The sequence below is a fragment of the Podarcis vaucheri genome (genome assembly GCF_965113315.1).
Source record: "Podarcis vaucheri genome assembly, chromosome: 9".
NCBI lineage: Eukaryota > Metazoa > Chordata > Lepidosauria > Squamata > Lacertidae > Podarcis > Podarcis vaucheri.
The window spans coordinates 79109839-79132675 of NC_138767.1; the positions used below are offsets into that span (position 1 = coordinate 79109839).

At 42.4% G+C, this 22837-nt stretch overlaps 2 long non-coding RNA genes across 3 annotated transcripts in view; both read left to right on the forward strand.

Moving 5' to 3' along the window:
- LOC309541160 overlaps positions 1-22837 on the forward strand; it is a 92637-nt gene that overhangs the window by 5911 nt on the left and 63889 nt on the right. The gene's annotated exons all lie outside the window — the stretch shown is intronic.
- LOC309541150 lies at positions 1020-14466 on the forward strand. 2 transcript variants are annotated; one of them, XR_014223642.1, is made up of 7 exons: positions 1020-1320; positions 3668-3814; positions 5429-5534; positions 9046-9186; positions 13138-13237; positions 14090-14262; positions 14337-14466. It is a non-coding gene; the product is annotated as an uncharacterized lncRNA (long non-coding RNA). The 2 variants fall into 2 exon arrangements; XR_014223643.1 differs by lacking the exons at positions 1020-1320; positions 3668-3814; positions 5429-5534 and having other exon boundaries at positions 8820-9186.

The following is a 22837-nucleotide window of genomic DNA, read 5'->3' on the forward strand; positions in this document are numbered from 1 at the left end:
CCAACCTTCTGATCAGCAAGTCCTAGGCTCTGTGGTTTAACCCACAGCGCCACCCACGTCCCTTAAGGTTTGTGGTTAGGCATTAGGCATTGGTTTAAAAATTGGTTGGTGGAGGGGTAAGTGCCTACCCCTCCAATGCTGGTGTTGCAAGGGAATTCCGTTAAAGGAATTCAGGGGCTTGCCATCCTTTCGTCCAAACCCCTGGAATTGGGTTCGGGCCACGTAAGCCCCTGGGAGCATGCGGGGAGAAGCTGAGGGCCTGTGGCGCAGCTCCAGTTCTCCCCAACATTGTTTCCCTCACTGACGTTCGCTGGAATCCGGAAGTCAGTTCTGTCCCCAGGCGGGGGGACAGATAGTCCTAACCAATGCCTAAGCAACCACTCACATCCATGTATGTTAATAAAGTTGTGGCCAAAATTATGCCAAAAACTTTAAACAAAAATTCTGTGTGAAGTGTGTGTTATTGGGGTGGGGGTGTCTTGGGGACCTCGACGCGCAATAAAGATTTAAAAAGAAATGTACAAACTAAGAGAATTTGCTGATGATTTGATGTTAACTTTAGAAATCCTATTGCAGGGAGTAGGAACTTTTATGGACAAAGTAAAATTTTAGAGTTTGGTACGTTTAGCAGGTTTTAAGATTAACCGTCAAAAAATGAAAATACTAACAAAGAATATGACAGCATAAGACCAGAAGGTTTTGATGGAGAAAACAGGGTTTCAAATGGAAAAAGTTAAATATCTGGATATTACTATGATAAATATGAACTGCACATTGTTTCAGACTAATTATGTTAAAACATGGGCTGAAGTTTAAAAAGATATATTAAGATGGGAGAAGTTAAAACTGTCATTGTGCGGTAGAATTTCAGTGATAAAAATGTTTTGCCTAAAATGATGTTTTTATTTCAAACAATACCTATTGTGAATAATGACTTACCGTTTAAAGAATGGCAAAAACATTTATCTAAGTTTGTATGGAAAGGTAAAAAAATCACCAGTTAACTTAAAATGAAAACTGCAAAATGCGAAGGAGAGGGGAGGACTGTGACTGCCTGATTTGAAATTGCACTTTGCAGCCTGCTTGGATGAAGGAGTGGGTGACCTTGAGAAATAAGAGAATTTTGGATTTAGAAGGTCACAATTTAAGGTTTGGATGGCATGGATATCTGTGGTATGATAAGATCAAAGTTAATGTGGAGTTAAAAAAATTTTTTAGACGTACTATATTGGGAGTCTGGAATATAACACCTAGGTTATATACGAAGATACCCCTATGGATTTCAACGCAAAAAAGTGTTTCATAGAAAAGAGGCAACAGGTAAAGAGAAATGATTAACCTACCAATAATTATTAGAGTGGAGTAAAGGAGACTGTAAAATTCAAACAAGGGAATAACTAACAAGAGAAGGCTACAGTCTCCAATGGTTTGCACATCGATAACCAGCTGATAGATTTAAGTGGGATAAAAAGACGTTTGGTATAGAACAAAAAAGACAAATTTTGAAATGCAGATATATATATAGATGATGAACATGTTATTGCAAAAAATGTATAAATTATTGTTGAAATTGGAAATGCAAGAAGAACAAGTTAAAGAATATATGAATAAATAGGTGAGAAATTTTGGATATAATATACAGTGGATATAATATAATATATGTGAACTAAAGGGTTAAAATATAAGCTGTGTTATGACTTAAATGAATTTTTAAATTAAATGATGTACCACTGGTACTTAACTCCTGAGAAATTATTTAGAACGTACAAAACTATTCTGTATACCTGTTAGAAATGTAAAGAACATGAAGGGATGTTTTTATTGTGCTTGGTGGACATGTAAAAAAGCCCAAAAATATTGGATACAAATACATGCACTGAAACGGAGAATTTTGAAAGTTAACCTTCAACCGAAACCAGAACTCTTCCTGCTGGAACTTACAGACATACAGTTACAAAAAAAAACTAAGGAACTTTGCTTCAATATATGATTACGACGGCAAGACTTTTACATGCACAAAGCCGGAAAGACTCATCATCACCAGCAATGGAAGAACGGTTGTTAAAATTAACAGACTCAGCTGAGATGGCAGACCTGACCTGTTTATTCAGAGAAAAGTCGTTGTTAAAGTTTGGAAACTTCTCATAGACTTTTTGTGTGAAAAAGAAAAAGAAATAATGACATTTGGATTTGAGGATTGAAGATAGTTTGTTTGGAGAAAGTGGTTTTGTTGAGTTATATTGGAGTGAACGAAGTGATTATTGCTTTTATATGGTGGACAGAGGAAGAATTGGAAGTTCTATAATCTCTGAACTTTATCTTTTTCATTTCCTCATGAAATCTCTTTTCTATTTTCCACCCTCTTATTTTTATACCTCCCTTTTTTGCCATGTTTGTATCTTACTTCGATTAACATTGGACAAAAAAGATATTTGAGATTAGGTTTTGCATGTCTCTTTATCAACTCTAATACACACACGCAGTACACACACACACACACACACACACACACAATATGTAATCAAAACACATTCAAGTGAGCAGAAAGTAATAGGACAAATAGATCTGACCTCTGCCATTATTCACCTTACAGTGGAGAGATGGACAGCGAGACTAGTTGAGGCCACTGACTCAAGCAATGCTGATGGCGCTTTGCAGGCGCTGCTGCACAACACAGCGAACGACGGCCAGGGAGTGGGGCAGCGTGGGGCAGTGGCACATTCCTGTTTTGCATCAAGAGGCTAACGGGGATGCAGTGCCCCTGATCACAGAATCATAGAGTTGGAAGGGACCCCTGAAGGATTGTCTAGTCCAACCCCCTGCAATGCTGGAATCTCAGCTAAAGCATCCATGACAGATGGCCATCCAACCTCTCCAGGGATGGAGAGTCCAGCACCTTCCAAGGGAGTCTTTTTCACTGCTGAAGAGCTCTTACTGTCAGAAAGTTTTTCCATATGTTTAATCGGAATCTCCTTTCTCATAACTTGAAGCCATTGGTTCGAGTCCTACCCTCCAAAGCAGAAGAAAAGCTTGCTCCATCTTCCACGTGGCAGCCCTTAAGATATTTGAAGATAGCTATCATATCTCCTCTCACTCCCCTCTTTTCCAGGTTAAAAAAAAAAGGTAAAGGACCCCTGACAGTTAAGTCCAGTCGCAGATGACTCTGGGGTTGAAGCGCTCATCTCGCTTTACAGGTCAAGGGAACCAGCGTTTGTCCATAGACAGTTTTTCCGGGTCATGTGGCCAGCATGACCAAACCACTTCTGGCGCAATGGAACACTGAAACCAGAGCAGCGCACGGAAACACCGTTTACCTTCCCACCGGAGCGGTACCTATTTATCTACTTGCACTTGGACATGCTTTCGAACTGCTAGGTGGGCAGGAGCTGGGACCGAGCAACGGGAGCTCACTCCGTTGCAGGGATTCAAACCACTGACCTTCTGATCAGCAAGCCCAAGACGCTCGGTGGTTTAGACCACAGCGCCACCCGCTATGTTTAGTATAAATCCATATGTTTAATCGGAATCTCCTTTCTCGTAACTTGAAGCCATTGGTTCGAGTCCTACCCTCCAAAGCAGAAGAAAAGCTTGCTCCATCTTTCACATGACAGCCCCTAAGTTATTTGAAGATAGCTATCGTATCTCCTCTCACTCCCCTCTTTTCCAGGCTAAACACGCCCAATTCCCTCAACGATTCCTCATAAGGCTTGGTTTCCAGACCCTTGATCATCTTGGTTGCCCTCCTCTACACACATTCCAGCATGTCAACATCCTTCTTAAATTGTGGTGCCCAGAACTGGACACAGGATTCCAGGTGTGGTCTGACAAAGGCAGAATAGAGCAGTATTATTACTTCACTTGATTTGTTTTTTAAAAAAATAATATTTATTAAACTTTTCCAGACGAAAAAAATTACAAAATTGTAGATAGGAAAATAAAAAAAGCATAACAATAATAAAAGAAAGAGAAAAAATACAAAAATACGAAAACCAAATACATAGACGATAAAGAAGAAAGTTAGAAAAAAAGAGAAAAACAATTAATATTTTCATGTCATATCTTTCATTTACTTATTTCCTGACCTCCTCACACACCCCTTTTCTGTATTCCAGTTCACATAGTTAGTTCAGCAAATCCTTACCCTCTATCATTTATCTTTACTTATTATCTTAACCTATTATAACTATATATTTCCAACCATTGTCAATCCGCATTTACATATTCTTATTCATCTTTTTACCAATACCACTTATTTTCAGTCCAACATCCCTTCAACATTCATTACTTTTACAGTATTTCTGCAGGTAGTCTTTAAATTTCTTCCAGTCTTCTTCCACCACCTCTTCTCCCTGATCTCGGATTCTGCCAGTCATTTCTGCCAATTCCATGTGGTCCATCACCTTGATCTGCCATTCTTCCAGTGTGGGTAAATCTTGTGTCTTCCAATACTTTGCAATCAAAATTCTTGCTGCTGTTGTTGCATACGTAAAAAAAAAATTCTGTCCTTCTTTGGCACCAATTGGCCGGCTATGCCCAGGAGGAAGGCCTCTGGTTTCTTCAGGAAGGTATATACCTTTTTCATTTCATTATAGATCATTTCCCAGAAAGCCTTAATTTTGGGCACGTCCACCAAAGGTGAAAGAATGTGCCTTCATATTACTTCACTTGATTTGGACACTATGTTCTGTTGATGAAACCTGTTGATGTTCCAGGAAGGTGATATCTACAAACAGGCACTCGTTTCATCAGTGTTCTTTATGATCTGATTTCAAAACTTATGATTATGATTTCAAAACTTATGTAACAGCCAACCATTCCTCTACTTATGAGACCAAGATATTTGCACAGGCTCTTGGACCACGTGGGTTCCCGCAGGTGATCCCCCTTTCAGGTACTTGCTGTGGAGCTTAACTGTGGGCTGAAAGCAGCTCTGATTGTCTAGAAGTGGGGGGAGTGAATGGTTTGTGGCATGTTGTATTACTCCTTCATTTGTAGCCAAGGAGTTAAAATCCTGAAAAAAAACATAGGCATACACAACTTGAATGACCAAGGAGGACGTGTGATCATTTCTCTCTCTCTCTCTCCTGTCCAAAACAAAATCTGACTTTATCTTTTTACTGTGCTGTTGACAACAAAATAACCGGCTTTTGGTTTAGTTCACATCTAAGCACACAAAATCCCAAGAGCTTTGTAGAACATTTATTCAGCTGGCTGGGGTAAAAAAACCCCAAAAAACCTGTGCTAAATTTATTGTAGAAGTTTTTTTTTCATGTGTAAAAGACACACAGAAATCACAAACTGTGATGTTAATAACTTTGCTTGTGCAAAAGGCAACCAATTAATTTGGAACGTCTCTCCGTCTCTCTCTCTCTCTCTCTCTCTCTCTCTCTCTCTCTCTCTGTGTGTGTGTGTGTGTGTGTGTAAGCAGGACTATGAACTTGCTGATAGTCTCCCTCCACCCACCAAACAAACTGGTAATGTTTGAGGACATTCCATAATAGCACCAGCTGCCATGTGACTACTTGCACACAGTGGTAAGGCTTCATCAGTTTTTAATGGCTCTTAAATCCATCACCTTTTAAATAAAGGATAATGCTTTGGGGATAATACATGTGCATGGGTAATATTCTTAATTTAAATATCACTTAGTACAATCACAGTTCTGAGTTTATCATTGTTTTGGATGACTTGTAAAAAATGATATTAATGCCTCTGGCTGCTGCTTGAAAGAAAACAATGTCAAAAGCTGATTTATGCCTTTGGTCAAATGCTTGCTTTGAGTTTCATCCATCTGTTAGAATACACAAATTTACAGAAAGATAAATTGGTTCATAGAAGGTACATCTTGTTAAAGGGTCTTTCCTTGTCTAACTGCCTGTCTAGCTGTCAAACAGATCATTGCCCTGATTAAAGCTGCTCAAGGAAAGTAATATTAACCAGATGAATGATTAATAAATGTATGACCATACAAATTAGAAATATCACTTTAGATGATGCCACATTTTGATGACATGGCAAATTAATGATCTGTGATAAGGATATTTTCACTTGGCTTCCAGATCATATTTTTCTGGCATTTTTAAAGATTTCAGTTATCCTTAGGTAAAGTGCAGCAACAGTTGTTTAGGAAAGTTTCTGGCTTACTATAAACACCTGAGATGTTGTTGTTGTTAATAATTGAATTTATATACCACCCTATACCTGGAGGTCTCAGGGCATCCTAAAACCAAAAAATACATAATCAAAATAAAAGCAACAACCCAATAACCCCCACTGCCAAAAAACACATTTTAAAAGGGCATAGGATCCTCACAACATTTAAAGTAAGACTATTAACAAACATGAACAAGAGCCACTTGTTGGAAATACCATGATCTCAGAAACGTTTGCAGCAATATTTATCGGCAATGCCATTGACCATGTGCCTTTCTGATACAAAGACAAAAATAGCTTTGAAATAAGAGTGGGAAGGGAAAAGTTGCCCAGAGTTGTTGAGCAATAATAATTATAGTAATTTCTAAAGTGTCTCCTGTGGCAGAGATGCAGCTCCTGTCCTCAGGCTGTCCTAAAAAGACAAAGCTACAGGAGGGAATACGTAGAGGACGGGCATCCTATCGGCAGCACCAGAAGTAGTGAGTTGTGCAAGGATTCAAATCTAGTTGGGGCCAGGCTGATCTTCCCCTGCTGGGGTTAATGCTAGGATGGAAGTAGTACAACTACCCCCCTTTTAAATATGTTATTACTGGATTATGCAGGGGACGTGGGTGGCACTGTGGTCTAAATGACAGAGCCTAGGGCTTGCCGATCAGAAGATTGGCAGTTCAAATCCCCGCGACGGGGAGAGCTCCTGTTGCTCAGTCCCTGCTCCTGCCCACCTAGCAGTTCGAAAGCACCTCAAAGTGCAAGTAGATAAATAGGTACAGCTCCGGCAGGAAGGTAAACAGAGTTTCTGTGCATTGCTCTGGTTTCACCAGAAATGGCTTAGTCATGCTGGCCACATGACCTAGAAGCTGTCTGCAGACAAATGCCGGCTCCCTCGGCCAGTAAAGGGAGATGAGCTCAGAACCCCAGAGTCGTCCGCGACTGGACCTAACGGTCAGAGGTCCCTTTACCTTTACCTTATTGGATTATGCAGGTGTGACCTAGCCACTCAGCCACAGAGACAGAAAAAGACTAGGATGGTCACTCGTGGTTTAAAACTGAGCTGCTTCTCCATTCTCACTTCCAACGCAATAAGTATATGGGTATTACTAAAGAAATGACAAACACTAGAGTGATACCACCCTAGGCAGTTATGACCAATGGTTTCCCAGCTTTTACCAAAAGTTCAGGCTGTGTGTAGGTTTAGAGTTTTCCTGTCTCTATTGCCACAGCTCTGACTTCCCTCATTCTCTGTCAAAGTCATCTGGCAACCGTCACTCAAATCTTAGTAACATGCTATGAGCTGGTTTCCCCTATTAAGTAAAATAAAGTCATTATCAGTTGCTATCTCTGGGTTAGGTTACTAGAAGTACTGGGAGTGAGGATTTGCCTTAACACTAACATGCAATTCAACATGCATATCCCCAACATTCATCAGCATATCCCCAGGAACTATTTTGTGAGCCAAGCGCAGGTGCCAACCACTCAACACAGTAAACATGCTAAATGCAACCTGGCTATTTCAGAATTATGACATGAATTAGGCACTTGCTTCCTCAGCATATTTTATTTACGTGCAAATATTTCTATATTCAAGAACAAAGTTCATGGTGGCGAACAACATAAAATCAACAATAAAATTGCATTCATAAAACAAAGAGAAAAAACAGCATAGATTGCTCAATTGGGTTATTATATCAACAAGCTGGATCAGTGGCGTAGCGTGGGGGGTGCAGGGGGGCTGGCCGCACTGGGCACAACATCTGGGGGTTAGGGTTAGGGGGCGCAAATCCACGGGTTAGGGGGCGCAAATTACTTGCCTTGCCCCGGGTGCTGACAACCCACGCTACGCCAGTGAGCTGGATTACCCCCAGGGAAAGCCTGGGTCTACAGATGAGTTTTAAGTAGGCTTTCTTCTTCTTTGGTGATCACTCGTAGCCGAGTAAGATTGTCTTTTAACAATGGTCCGTAAGTGACTGTGGAGGCCAATTCTGGATCCACACGTCCTTACACAGTGGGGACATTGGTTTCCGGGCAGGAGTTGATTGCGGTATGGATTTGCCAAGCGTGCCTTCCTCTTAGCACATTTCTCCCTTGCGTCCTGAGTTTCAGCATCTTCAAAGCCTATGAAGGCACCTAAATGCCAAAACTATAGGTAACTTCCTGATGTTAACAGGAAGTGCTTTCCAAATGGCATGTGCTGCTACACTAACCCTGGGAGCCCCCAGCACTCTGAAGACGGTCTCTCCTGAGGATTGAAGTGACTGCACAGGAATATACAAGATGAGGCAGGGGATGCCAAACCAGCACCCGTGGGTGCCATAGCGTCCGCTAAGGCTGCCTTTGGTACACCCAGGGTGAACCGCCACCCCCAGATTCCTAGCTGTCATTTTTAAAAAGCAACTTCCTAGCACTTCTAGGACCTGTGATATGAGGCAACATGTATAGACACAATTCTTCTCAATTTTTGTGAGAAATTAGCCTGTTTAATCCTATCAGTGTTTTACTTTACCAGACGCGCCAGGTTGCCCCCGGCGCATATCATGTGTGTGTGTCATCACATGCGTGTTGTGCATTGCACACATGTGATGTTAGGTATATTGTGCATGTTGTTGCATTGTCTAAAGGAGTGCTCTGCACCATGCACTGTGCGCCGGGCCCCCTCGATATTGAGAAGGCCCCCTTCCCACTCCCAAAATGATTTCTAAGAAACAGTCAGAATGTGAGAGATCAGGCAATTACTAAAGTTTGTTCTAACTCCGATTCATAAAACCAGAACCTTGATTCCTAATTCCTCTCGTTCCACACTAATGTGTGTAACCGGCAGCTCCAAAGAATTCGCAGCAACTTCTAGAAGATGAAAAAGAGACTCTCTTTCAGTAATGCTGACTGTGTACACAACAGCTTGGAAGTAAAGCTGACCGGACTGGAGATTTGATGATGCTATGCTCCGAAGCAGCCAGAAGGTGTCTAGGTCTCTCTTGTGCGGAAGATGCAGGAGCCTTTGAAAGAGGGAATGCAGCGCCTGCAGCAATACATTTTGGGGTGAGTAGAAAGGATGTTGGAGGAGGAGGGGAATCCCAGACAAAAAGTCAGGTTTGCTGCATTTTAATATCATATATATAGGATGTTTCTCTCTCTCTCTCTCTCTCTCTCTCTCTCTCTCTCTCTCTCTATATATATATATATATATATAATGTCCTAGTGCAATGGTTCTCAAACTTTTTTCTCTGGGCCACACTTTCAGAATAAAAATTTGCTCATGCCACAACCAATTTTTGTGTGTGATAAGAAACACATTGGAAATCAAGAAGAAACCACTCATAGCAGTGCTTGATTTATAACACAGAACACAACCACTTTATAATATGATCACGGGACATCCAGAAACTATAAAACATAAGAACATGAATCATTCCCAAAAGTAATAATAAATGAGCCTCTTGCATATGTATGAATAAAAACCCAACGAGGGGCGTGGGCTTGCTTTTGCCGGATAATCTCATATTAGGTCTAATTTGACACAAAAAAACTCTCATCTCCTCATCTTCTGATCTTTCATATTTGTCAGAGTTGAAAATTCCTATTCACAACGATACATTGCAGATAATTTTAGAAGAATAGCCAATGCTCTTGAAGAGAGGTATGGATACAGTTTCTGGTTGTAGATCCCATTCTTTTTGTATATACTAATACAAATACTATACTATAACACACTGAAACATTTAAATGCTTCACTGATTCTCCTTGACTCTGCCTGATGCACTTGCTATCCTCTCCTGCCACACTCTTGCAGAACCACAGCCCAATACTTGACAGTGAATCCCAATACATTTGTACCCATGGGGGAGAACATTGTATGGCATGAGCAGGATTTCATCTTACTGAGCAAATGGGTAGTTAACGGACAGAGACTTATTATGGTCCCAAGTAAAGGTAAAGGTAAAGGTAAAGGGACCCTGGACCATTAGGTCCAGTCGCGGACGACTCTGGGGTTGCGGCGCTCATCTCGCTTTATTGGCCAAGAGAGCCAATGTGGCCAGCATGACTAAGCCGCTTCTGGCAAACCAGAGCAGCGCACGGAAACGCCGTTTACCTTCCTGCCGGAGCAGTACCTATTTATCGACTTGCAGTTTGGTGTGCTTTCGAACTGCCAGGTTGGCAGGAGCAGGGGCCGAGCAACGGGAGCTCACCCCGTCGTGGGGATTCGAACTGCCGACCTTCTGATCAGCAGGTCCTAGGCTCTGTGGTTTAACCCAATGCGCCACCCATGTCCCTCATGGCAGATACCTTTATTTTACCTTTTACCTCATGGGAAACTTGTTTAAATTCTGACTTTGTCATACCCTGAAACATCTCTGGTCCACTCTTACTCCTTCTATCTGCCAGCTTGGCTATTGGATGACTAGAGCAGCTTAGGAGGAGCTGTTACTTACACCCATTGGCTGCTCCTTTCAATGAGTAGAAGCAGCAGTAGCTGCTGTGCTTGCTTCAAATAGCACTTCTCCAAAGTGCCTTAAGAGGATCCCTACAGGGGATCAGACAGGAGTACAGGGACTTTCTTTAAGCACTTTGCAGAAGCACTGTTTGAAGCAACCTCCTCCCATTCTTTAAACAATTGATTGAGAAATGTTTAAAGAAGGAGGGAAGCTGCTTCAAACATCAGTTTTGCAAAGTGGTTCAAGCAGCCTTCCACCCCGCTTTAAACATTGTTTGACTGATATTGAAGTGGAGGGTGGCACTACTTCAGAGAGGCTTCAGAGGCTCACATGGGAGGGTGTGGGCTGCCCAAAAGCCTTTTGCAAAGAGCAAAAGGGCTTTGAAGCCATTGCAGGTTCCCAAGAGTCTGAGAGGTGGGCAGTGTAATCTCCATGTCAATCATGTGGTGTCAAGACAACCAATTCTCTTTGTTTAGGGAATTGTTTTGTCAAGAACAGAACCCTCCTACAGACCGAAGTGGTACAGCCCCGACAAAGTGAGCACTAGGCCAGTCACTGCCATTTTCTTACAGTAGGGTTGCCCTTCTCCGCTTCCTTGAGAGCTGCCTCCAGGCTGAAGTCTTAGGAAAACATGGGAAAATGTTCATTTGCACAGAGGAAACAGTGAGAAATTTAAACATTTGCAAGCATGGAAACTCATGGAGGTGCTGAAAAGAAAGGTCACACTCCAGATGAGATCACTGTTTGACAGAGTCACTCTAGAAGGATGTTTCAGGAGGACTCGATTGCAAAGGCTACACATGACAGAACTCTGGGGGTTTCCTTTTCAACGTGATCAAAAGGTTGCTTGGCTTGGCAAGAGACTTGATACAGATGCTGTATCTGGTTGAAAATTGGCACTTTGAATTTAGGAATCTGCAGCGCTCGGACTTACTATATAATGAATCTCTAATTTATTGCCCCTAAAGGTGTATGGCCCAGGCATGATGGGATGTTCTGCAGGCTAGTCTCACAACAGCTGCTGCTCAGGCCATGTTCAAAAAAAGCAACAACCATGACACATATGAGTTATGCAGGATGACTATGGGGAAAGAAAGGGGAGCCTGGAGCTCTAATTGCACGACTCTATTTTGACAAATTTAAAAATATGTAACATAAATTAACCTATGACTAGCCTGCTTGTTGGAAAACTAAGGATTGGATGGCCTATTGACTTACCCCTAAGTATTATGGCTATTTTCCAACCTCTCTCTCTACCCTGGAAATAATCCATATGTATATCTGAAAATAAATTGGAAAGTAATGCAGCGTCTTTTGAAGGTAGAGCGAAACTGATCCCCTTGTCTTAATTTGGAGTCAAGTCAGTATTTAGAAGCTTTCTTGCTGAATGTATGGAAAAACCTTATCTGTCTCCCTCAGTTTGTGCACTGACGCACACATACACACTTATCCAGTGGGTGTCCATTATACTGCATTCAACGCACAGTACCATTCATGGTGACTGACAGCTTGGAAATCCAGCTGTCTCTGCTTTAATGAACAGAAGAACAAGAAAGGGTTCTAGAGCTGGACATATGTGATATTTGCAAGAAATCTATCATTGACCTGAAATGTCAGCTATTTCCTCAGAAGATAAAGTGTCACCTAGTTTATACCTAGTTTACTAATAATTTTATCAAGAGTAAAGGTAACGGTAAAGGGACCCCTGACCATTAGGTCCAGTCATGGCCAACTCTGGGGTTGTGGTGCTCTTCTTGCTTTACTGGCCGAGGGAGCCGGCGTACAGCTTCTGGGTCATGTGGCCAGCATGACTAAGCCACTTCTGGCGAACCAGAGCAGCGCACGGAAACGCCGTTTACCTTCCCGCCGGAGCGGTACCTATTTATTTACTTGCACTTTGATGTGCTTTCAAACTGCTAGGTTGGCAGGAGCAGGGACCGAGCAATGGGAGCTCACCCCGTGTGGATTTGAACCGCCGACCTTCTGATCAGCAAGCCCTAGGCTCTGTGGTTTAACCCACAGCGCCACCCACATCCCTTTCATCAAGAGTAGGAGGTTAAATTTAAAACACTTCTGCATTTGTCCCTATGAAGGAGCTGTGTGCATGTGGAACCTTTTAAGCAGGACATGAAAGAACTTCTGGGAGAAATTCTACTCTCTTCATAATATAGTTGAGTATTATAAGGTGGGCAAATGTGTACCTTGAAGTCAGTAATCACAAAATTCTGCACCATCACTAATGCAAAATTTTGTTTCATCTGATTTTAATTTCAGATAACATTATTCATCAGATTTTGTCCTTTAGTCCTCTGGCTCATAATGACTCCTCCTTATTTCTATAATCATGCTTTATAAAATGTAATATATAGTTTCATTGCTCTACTGCACAGTCTTACCTGACATTTCAAGTAGGCATTTTGCAGCATTTTATAATACAAAACATATAGCCTGTAGAATACAGCTGCCATAAGCTCAAAAGCTATACAGAAAGCAGAACAGGAATGTGAATTAAATGTTTCTGCAACGCACATTATTTCCCCTTCTGGTTGTCTCATAGACCATATATGGGAATCTTCTACCGAACAAACCAGCAATAAAAACTCCACATTGAATAGACACTTCTGCAGCAACCAAAGGACAATGCTTGTATAATTTAGGTGAGAGCTCTTATTTATTACTGTGAAATTATGGTGCACTTTAAAGTACTCCTTATGTGCAGAGAGCAGAGGAGATTCTTAAGCTATTAACATTTGATCTCCTGCTGTCATTAATCAGGAGCAGAATGTAATCTAAATAATGTGTTTGTACAGTGTTGTCGAAGGGATAGATTTGCAGCCAGGCTTTGAACTTGCTAGACTTCACTTAGAGACAACTATTTTACTTTTGACAATATCCACTTCTGGCGGATGTTGCGCTGATTATTTTAATTTTATGATGGGATGTTTTCAGTTGAGGTAAAACTTAATTTTTAAACAATCCCGCAAATACTTTCTCTGTTTAATCATTTCCCCGGTTTAGTCATTTTTGGAATTGAGATATTGCAGGTTAGGAATTGGTTTCCTGGAGTTCAAACGCTGAATAAACAAAAGATAGAGAGAGGAGGAGAAGGAGAAGGAGGAGGGAGAAGGAGTGGGGGAAGTGAAGGCGGAGGTGAGAGAAGAGCTTGTTTAATGTAAAATCTGTCATCTTTGTTTCAAGGGCTATTGCCATTGTTTGAAAACTTAATGTATGCAGGTTGGGAATGAAAAATTCTGTGCTTCTGTATGTCCATTAGGGGAATTTGAATTAGATTCATCCATTAAATCTTCATGAAGAGAATTACTAGTGAACAGATCTGTATTCATGGTGCATACACTTTCCTGAAAAAAACTAAACTTTTCATGTGTGTGTGTGTGAGTGTGAGAGAGTTTAAACTATTAGGTAAAAGGTACATTTCTGGCTTTGAACGATGTTGGTGCAGTGGTTGGGTTCAGATGACATGACAATGATTCTTCTTTCTGAACTCTCAGTTACTCAAAAAACACCACTGGAAATCCAGAAACAACCAATTATCAACCTGGCTTTGTACCAAAGAGATGGTGATTTTGGACACCAACCAGTTCCTTTCCAAGTGGCTTTTGTGAGGATGAGAAGGAGCTGCACTACAAATCGACATCATGGTGAGGTGATCAACAGCATTATGGTGGGCTCAACAATTTTGGGGAAGGCTGTTGTGATATATATATATATATATATATATATGAAGGAAGAAGGAAGGCATCTTCATTGGCACCTTGGAAGCAGAATCAATTTTCATCTTGCACTTATGTTCATTGTTGAATACGGTTGCTCTGGAGATCAATGTATTGAAGTGTATCTTATATCTGTATATAAAATCTGCATTTAATCCCTGGTTTGTCTGTATCATTCCTAGGCCTCTGAAGAGGCCTATATCTATATCTGAGTGCCTTCTATGGGGGGCTGGTGAATATTGAAGTGTCTGGGACTGTAGTGTACCATATGTATCATATACCCTTCATGTTCACAGTGCGCACGGCTTCAGCTCACTTTTGCCTTTTCCTCATACCAGTGCAGCAACTCGTCCTCTACCTGCTGAATATTCAGGGCCATCTCCACCCTGCTTCACCGATCATCTATATCAAATCACTAGCTGCATTGGCATTATATGAGTGTTTTCAGGCAGGGAGTTCCACCTTAGTTCCACTCACAAGTGAATAACCAAGCGAGATATGCTACCACCTAGAGTTTTTGGAAATACTAAAGGTTCAGAAGGTAAGCAAGTAGGCAAGCTCCACCTCATCTCAGGCACGTTGGCTGAGAAAGCCCTGGCCCTCGTTGCCACCTAGAACATCAGGGGGACATGGAGCATTATTATTATTAAATCAAACATACATTACCATCAATATCCTTAATTATGAATAACCCATAGTAAAAAGTAAGAAATATATGCTCCAAGTAAGGTTATAATTAATCAGTAACGGTATGGAAAACACCAGAGAGCAGGACTGGAGGCCTCTGAGATCCTTGAGCCAGGCTACCCATTTGGTCCAAGGCAGTTTGCAGGCTGGCTGATTTGCCTCAAGGTTCATCTGCATCAGTTTCATTCCCCTCATTCACTATTGGGATTTTGTTTAATTTTGTTATTTGGGAAGAAGTGAATGGAATTTGCAGACATCCCAGCCTTTCCAGAGTGGATAAAGCCAACTGAACTACAGGCAAATAAGTCCAGAGGATTTTGCATTGAGCACCTTTACATTTATATTCCCACCTCCCAAGGAAACAGCCGTAACTTCACCCTTTCTTGAGGGCATGAATCTGGCCAAATTTCAGAAGGATGGCTGCTGTGGTTTTGATACAATGTCAGCCTTTACGGTTTGGTTCTGTTTTTACCTACCCCAATCTAGTATTTTGTGAGTAATTGGTCTGAAAATTGGTGTCCCCAGGAAAAAACATTGAGCTAAAAACAATTAAATCCAGAGGCTTTTATGCTAGGCATCTTTATAGTTTATATTGGTATGGGAAGAATTAAAAGGGATTCACTTTGGGAGTAAATTCATTCCCTCTAATTAAAAGTTTGATCTGTTGATCACAACAGAACTCCTCCATTCTCTTCCCGGTCTAGTGTTCACTGGCTCCCATCTCGGTGTTATTCCATGTGGCTTATGAGGGAAGCTTAAAGCCATTACTTTCAGAAGGTGCATAGCATTTTGGGGAAGTCTGGGTCACTGAGATGCTGCCCCAAGGCACTTGAGGGCTCCCCACTTAGACTTGTCCTACCTCATGCAGAACCTGCTTTGCTTTTGACAAGTCAAAACTAAGGGAGTTGGGCATGTTTAGCCTGGAGAAGAGGAGGTTAAGGGGTGATATGATAGCCATGTTCAAATATATAGAAGGATGTCACATAGAGGAGGGAGAAAGGTTGTTTTCTGCTGCTCCAGAGAAGCGGACACGGAGCAATGGATCCAAACTACAAGAAAGAAGATTCCACCTAAACATTAGGAAGAACTTCCTGACAGTAAGAGCTGTTCGACAGTGGAATTTGCTGCCAAGGAGTGTGGTGGAGTCTCCTACTTTGGAGGTCTTTAAGCAGAGGCTTGACAACCATATGTCAGGAGTGCTCTGATGGTGTTTCCTGCTTGGCAGGGGGTTGGACTCGATGGCCCTTGTGGTCTCTTCCAACTCTATGATTCTATGATTCTATGATTTCCCACACACCCCACTTCAGCTCAGGATTCAGAAATCATCCAACTCCTATGAACATCCCCAGAAATCTTACCACAAAGAGGGTTTGCTCACTTTGTATGTAGTGAGGCCAGGGTTGCAAGCGGGATTGGTCTCATTGCTCACTTAACTCAAACGTTATTTCCTTCTCCAACACTGTAAACCTTCCATTGGCCGGCAGAAGAAGCAGAAGTCTATATTCTGTTAAAAGATTTCCTCTGCTTTTCCCTCCTTTTCACTGTTCCATCATAAAACCATTAGTACTTTGCAAACTCTTCTAATTATCATGCAGCTCATGATGCCCCCTGTCTTCTAATAACCTGTCCCTGGAGTCCTCCAAAACTATGACTGGTTCTTTCACAGCAGCTTAGCTAGCTATAAGTACTGCATGAACAATTTTGAAATTCAGGCTGGCTTCACTGACCGCCGTCTGAGGAGAACTGGTCCTGAGAGAATTATCTCTTCAAAATAGACCCCATAGATTGACTTCTGTTTATTTGCAGACAGATGGAACAGAGGAGCCTAGTGAGCCATTGCCAGCAGAGCTCTGTGAAGCCCAGGCTGTGCCAAACGAAGTCGATCGTATAGTAACAGACAGGAGAGGAGAGGCCAGTGTGAAAATATAAGGGTAATCTTGTTGACCCTTTCTTTGACTTTTTGAGTTAGGCCTTGGCCATTAATGTGGTGCAGGAAATGAGGTGAGATTAGAGGAGTAATTTCTAAACATTGTGCTATGAAAGAACTGCAAAATGAAACAATTAAAGGCTACATAGGCCCGAAGGGTCTCTCCGCAGAGGAAGGAGGCTGCCTGCTGCCACTCCACAGGATCCATTTTTTCTTGCCTCCTTTCAGCTGCCCTTTTACTGGAGTAGAATAAGTCCCCTTTATCCCTGAGTCAGGTGTGTTTAGATCATTCATGCTACAATTCTGTACCCATTTATCCAGGAGTAAGTCTCATTGAACTTAGTGGGATTACTTGTGAGTAGATCATACCCTCCAAGTGTTCTGATTTTCCTGGGACAGTCACGGAATTACGAAAGCCATCCTGGTTTCTGAGTTGATCCCAGAAGGTCCCTCTTTTCCCTATCTGTGCTGCCGATGGCAAGCTTGGGCAGGTGGATGAACCGGCATTTGTCCTGAGTGGTGGCAACAGCAGTGGCGGCTGCAAGGGATCCTGTTGCCACTCTATGGCCTCTCTCCATGACTGCACCCTAAAATTATATAACACCTCCTTACGTTATTCATTCTACATGAGACTAACACTTAACTATGATGTCACTTGCTGAAAGAGTATCTAACTGACACCATGACAGCTAGCAATGTTTTTCACAGATTTGCCTTAAATCATTTGGGGGAACCATGTCTTGCTTCTAAGGTAAGAGCCATCCTATCATTTAAGTGAATATTGGAGGGGGGACTGAAGTAGGGCAAAGCAGGGGTCTGGATCCTGAGGTCACCCATCCTGGTGCACCACTTTGAAAGATGGAACATCACCACGACATCAGGTGACCTCCCCCCCCCCTTGTAGCACTGTCTTCAAGCCCCACCTTCATCAGGGATTGCTTACTACACTGCACTCTTAGTTGGAAACTGGAGCCTAGACAATCCAAGCAGGTTTGAAAATCACTGCCGATCACCTGACCTGCACTGACGTCATTTGGTTCACTAGGGAGCTTCCATAGGTAATAAACAATAACTTTGCTTATTACCCTGCTCTTCTTTGCTCTCAGAAAATATTCATAATTTCCTAAGCTTTGGTGAACTGAAATTAATTATCTTATTTCTGCTAGTAGTATTTGTTTGTTGCATAGTTCTGAGTCACTAGGGAAACCCAGCCAGATGGGCGGGGGTATAAATAATAAGTTGTAGTTGTTGTAGTTGTTGTTGTTGTTTTACAAAAAAATTAAATTCAGTGTATATTAAGTCACACATTTGTGACTCTCCAATAGTAGAAGCCTTGGAAATTTAGATATATTTAGATCATCTAACTAGCTTGGATTATTTTCAAACACACAAGTTTTCCATGAAGTGAACATCCACCAAGAGATTAATTGCCACCATCCCATCTATTTTCAGAATGCTTGTGCTAATTGACGGGCAGACTTAAAAGCTGAATATTTCTTCTACCGGATAGGACAAAATGTAGGCTCTTTCCAGCCCACCTCACAAAAGACCTTTCATTTGGTAGCATCAGTAGCAAAATGCATTTCCTATTTAAAGAAGATAAATTTCCCTGATTCAATTTAATCTGTTTAGTTTCCACATCTACTCTTGTTTTAAGCATGAAGGAGGCTGAATAGAAACTGAAAACTTCTGAATGAGACCTATTTCTGAGCAGATATGGTTATGAATGGATTTGTGGCTACCCCAATAACGTACATAAATGATATTTGTTTTATTAACAGCGAAAACATTCTGGCAATAGCATATTGTACCGCATGGTGAGCTGTGTCTGTGTTTGTCTGTATATATGACTTTTGCAAAAGAAAGAGAGAGTGCTGACCAATGGGACAGGGTATGATTTGTATTCATAAATCCATACATTGTACTGTGTGTGCATGTTTGTGTGTGAGAGAGAAAATGAGAAATACACACACACACACAGAGAGAGAGAGATTTGGGTGTTTGGGTGGATGTTGAATGATTGAATGGTGTGTGTGTTTTTACTGCTGCTCAACTCTTCACCAGCTCTGCACCTTTCCCAGGAATCAAGGAAGCTGCTTTATACTGAATTAGACCCTTAGTCTACTTAGTTTTACACTCCACACTGACTGGCAGCAGCTCTCCATCTTTCAAGGTATAAGAGATACCTGGATTCATTTCTTCTGCTGATGTATTTGGTACAGAAGATTAGACGACACTGACTGCTCTCTCTGTGTTCTCCACACACCTGTCCCAACCAAAAAGCCAACTACTGCCAGGGATTTTTAAGAACAGATGAAAATGCCAACTGTAAGTCACTGCCAGACCCTCCCCAAAACACGTAAGAGAGAAATGAAAACCATTAAACTGCAATTAAAGTAAGCATTTCTAAGAACATATGATACAGGAACTCTTGACCTTTATGAAGAATTCAGTTTTCTCTTTAAACAAATCTAATTGCACAAAAGAAACCTCAAAAGTATTTTTTGTAACACAAGATTTACATTTTATGTAAAGACATAAACTGCGTCTCTCCTTAGAATGTCCAGCTTCTGCTTGATGGAGAAATTCGTGTCTGCATTGCTCCTTCTTATGGATGGAAAATAAGTGAAGAACATGATAGTCATGTCTGATGAATTATACATGAGAGACAAGATGACTAATTAATAGTGATCACTGGAAGGATAACAATGGCTCCTGTCATCACCTCAGTTAAGCAGAGTTCAAGGGAATATACATTTCAGCAATGCAACATTGAAATGGGTTGCACTGTCATAACGGTCTGGTTCCATAAGCTGCTGCTAACTTTGTGCTGCTAATTACCACAGACACTTGCATGAAGGCTTGCAAAGGAAGTGAACAAGGCTCAGCTCTGGTGCAAGCTCAATTATTGTGAAAATTGTTGCCACCCTTACTAAAGATCATTAAGTCCAGCGTCTCAAACTACTTGCTTGCTTATGCTTTCCATTCCGTCTCTTTCCTCCCGATGTAACTGCAGGTCTATGCAAAATTTTCTCAGCATGCCAGCTGCATGGTCACTTTGTCTTGGGCTATACATTATACAAGAAAGACAAACACTCGCCACTTACCCCATCACCTACTCATCCCGCTTATCGTTCATCATTTCCTCTTATCGCTCTCACAGTCATTACTCCATGCCACACTGGCTAGGGAGGAGAGACCTGTTCTTGAGTTTTCTGCAAAGTATAAACATAAACACAGATTCATATAATCCAGGGTCAGAAGGGGCTATCAAGTTGTGTTGTGAGATCGCCTCCTGGAATACTTTATAAAGAAGAACTCCCAAATTTAACAGCAGGGCCTTGAAAAGGCTAATTGGAATAGATTAAAAAAGAGTAAAGGTTAAAAGCCACCGCAGTTTGCTATCTCTATGGTACAGATACAAAGATTTTAAAGAATTCAGTGCACACAATTCTCACAGAAAACCTGGACCCACTGGAATTGCATTCCCCCCCACTCCAAAAGCCTTCTGCGCCCCAAGGCATTTTGCACTCACCTGAACCCTTGCAGGGAAAGGGGCGGGGCACAATGGGAAGGGGCGGGGTGACCGGGCTGCTTAAGCCACACCCTTTTCCCAAAGGAAGTGGCATGGGGGGGTGAGTATCTTTAACCCCTAAGGCAACGAGGCATGTCAAGGCTGCATTCGGGGAGCCAGGTTTGCAAAAAGCGGTTCTCTCCATTTGCAAGGGCAGTTTTGCATCGTTGTGATGTTACTGTTTTATCTTTTCGTAAACCATTTTTTGGGTCCCCCCCCCAATATAGCGGTGTATGGGTTTCACGAAATGAATACTGTAAATGAAAACCGTTCTATTTTTCCTACATGCTTTGCATCCAAGAAAAAAGGTCCCAAGCTCAGCCCCCGGCATCTGGGAGAGACCCCCCCGGTCCGAAGTCGTGACTTGCTGCTGCCAGTCAGTGAAGACAGATGTGGGCTCCATGGACCAAGGATCTGACAGCACTAGAAGGCATCTTCCTGTGCGTTGGGGCTGCTGGTCTGTGCTTTTCAGAAAAAGGTTGGACTTCTGAAGCCTAGCAAAAGGTATGAATTGCAAGTCAAGGTGGGGCAGGGGCTCCAGCGTTGGACCTGGGAGACCTGGGTTCAGATCCAGTCACGGGGAGACCTTGGGCCAATCACTGCGTCTCAGCCTAGCCCACCTCACAGGGCGGTTGTTGTCAGGATAAAAAGCTGGGTTGGAGAACCATGCAGGCCACCTCACTCTTTCCTTCAAAGTATCCTGAGAAGTGTAGTTTACCCACCACAGAGCTACAGTTCCCAGCACCCTTCACAAACTACAGTTGTCAGGATTCAAACCCTCTTTTGCTTTTTTAAGAATGCAAAGGGGGGACCAGATTGCAATAAATTCCCCTTTACTTTTCAATTACACGAGGAAAGAAAACAGATTGCAACAAATCCTTTTATTTTTTAGTTATGCAAAGGGGGGGGGGGCAAGCTGGCAACAAAATTCTGTTTTATTTTTTAGCTATGCTGGAAAGACCAAAGCAGGTTGCAACTGATTTCATTTTACATATTTTTTTAAGCTGAATTGCCCTCCCTCTCTGCATCAAGCGGAGAGATAAACCTAACATACAATAAGTAATATAAAACTTGTCAATAAATAATAGGCACAGATAAATGAGCGAACAGACTTTAGTCTAAGGGGTCAGGATGCAGGTTTTTTAGGGCAATGTCCCCCCCCCCTCCAAAGGTGGTTCAGAAAAGACTGGATTCCTCCAGGTCCGAGGTGGATTATTTAGCTTTCTGGGCCTTGCAGAGGAAGAAAGGCAGGTTAGAAATTATCTCATAAATAAAAATTGCAGTGGGAGACTTGAAAAGCATTAGTTAGCAACCTGGGAGCAGACGGAAGAGGCACGTTGTCTGCCGAAGGAAGTTGCTTATTTGTGTGAAGGTGTCATTTGTAGTTGACCTCTCCCACCCGCACTGTGTCATAGGAGGTCATCCTGATGGGGCCATAGTATCTTGGGCAAAAAACATGGATAGAGGTGATTTTGAATATGTGCCCCTACCAGTGACAACTTTCCCATTGCACATCACTCTCTCCTATTCCTTCCCTTCCATATCATCATTCCTTCATTTAAGGCTGTCAGGTTACCCACTTTGGGGTCTGGCAAATTCCCTTTTGGTTCAAACATGCAGTTGCGACTTATTCTGGTTTTCAACTTCGGCATTTGATCTCGAAACATTCTGTTTATCACAGCTGATTCCTCTCTTCATCTTTATTGGAATTGAAAGGACCGGTGCGGGCCTGCACATCATGCACCTTGCTCTTCGCAACCCTGATGTCAGGTAAGTGCCACCCCTCAGGGCAGGATCAGCCCTTGGCATGGTGCTGACAACTGCCATCCCTGCAAAACCATGTCACGTGCTCCCCGCCTCCCAGTGGCCCCTGGGTGTCCTTCAATTATGGATGCCAGGCAGCACTTTTGAATGGGACCTCAGCTGGACTCCCATCCATGGTAGCTGCCCACTACTTTACGCAACTCAAAATTAGCCACAGGGATCCATGGCCTGAGAGGATGGGAGTGAGCTTGGCTTCTTTTCTGAAGAGCGTCTGGGGACCCAGTGGCAGGGACTGGTGGCCTGGCTGGGCCAGGCTGATAAGCACCCTTCCAAGCTCCTTGAGAGCAGAGCTTTTGCCACTTCTTTAAGTGTTGCATCTTAAAGCGCAACCTGAATAAAATATGACCTGCTGTGCTCCAGAGGTAAGGTAAAGGTAAAGGTACCCCTGCCCAAACGGGCCAGTCTTGCCAGACTCTGGGGTTTGTGCGCCCATCTCACATTTATTGGCCGGGGGCCAGCGCTGTCCGGAGACACTTCCGGGTCACGTGGCCAGCGTGACAACGCTGCTCTGGCG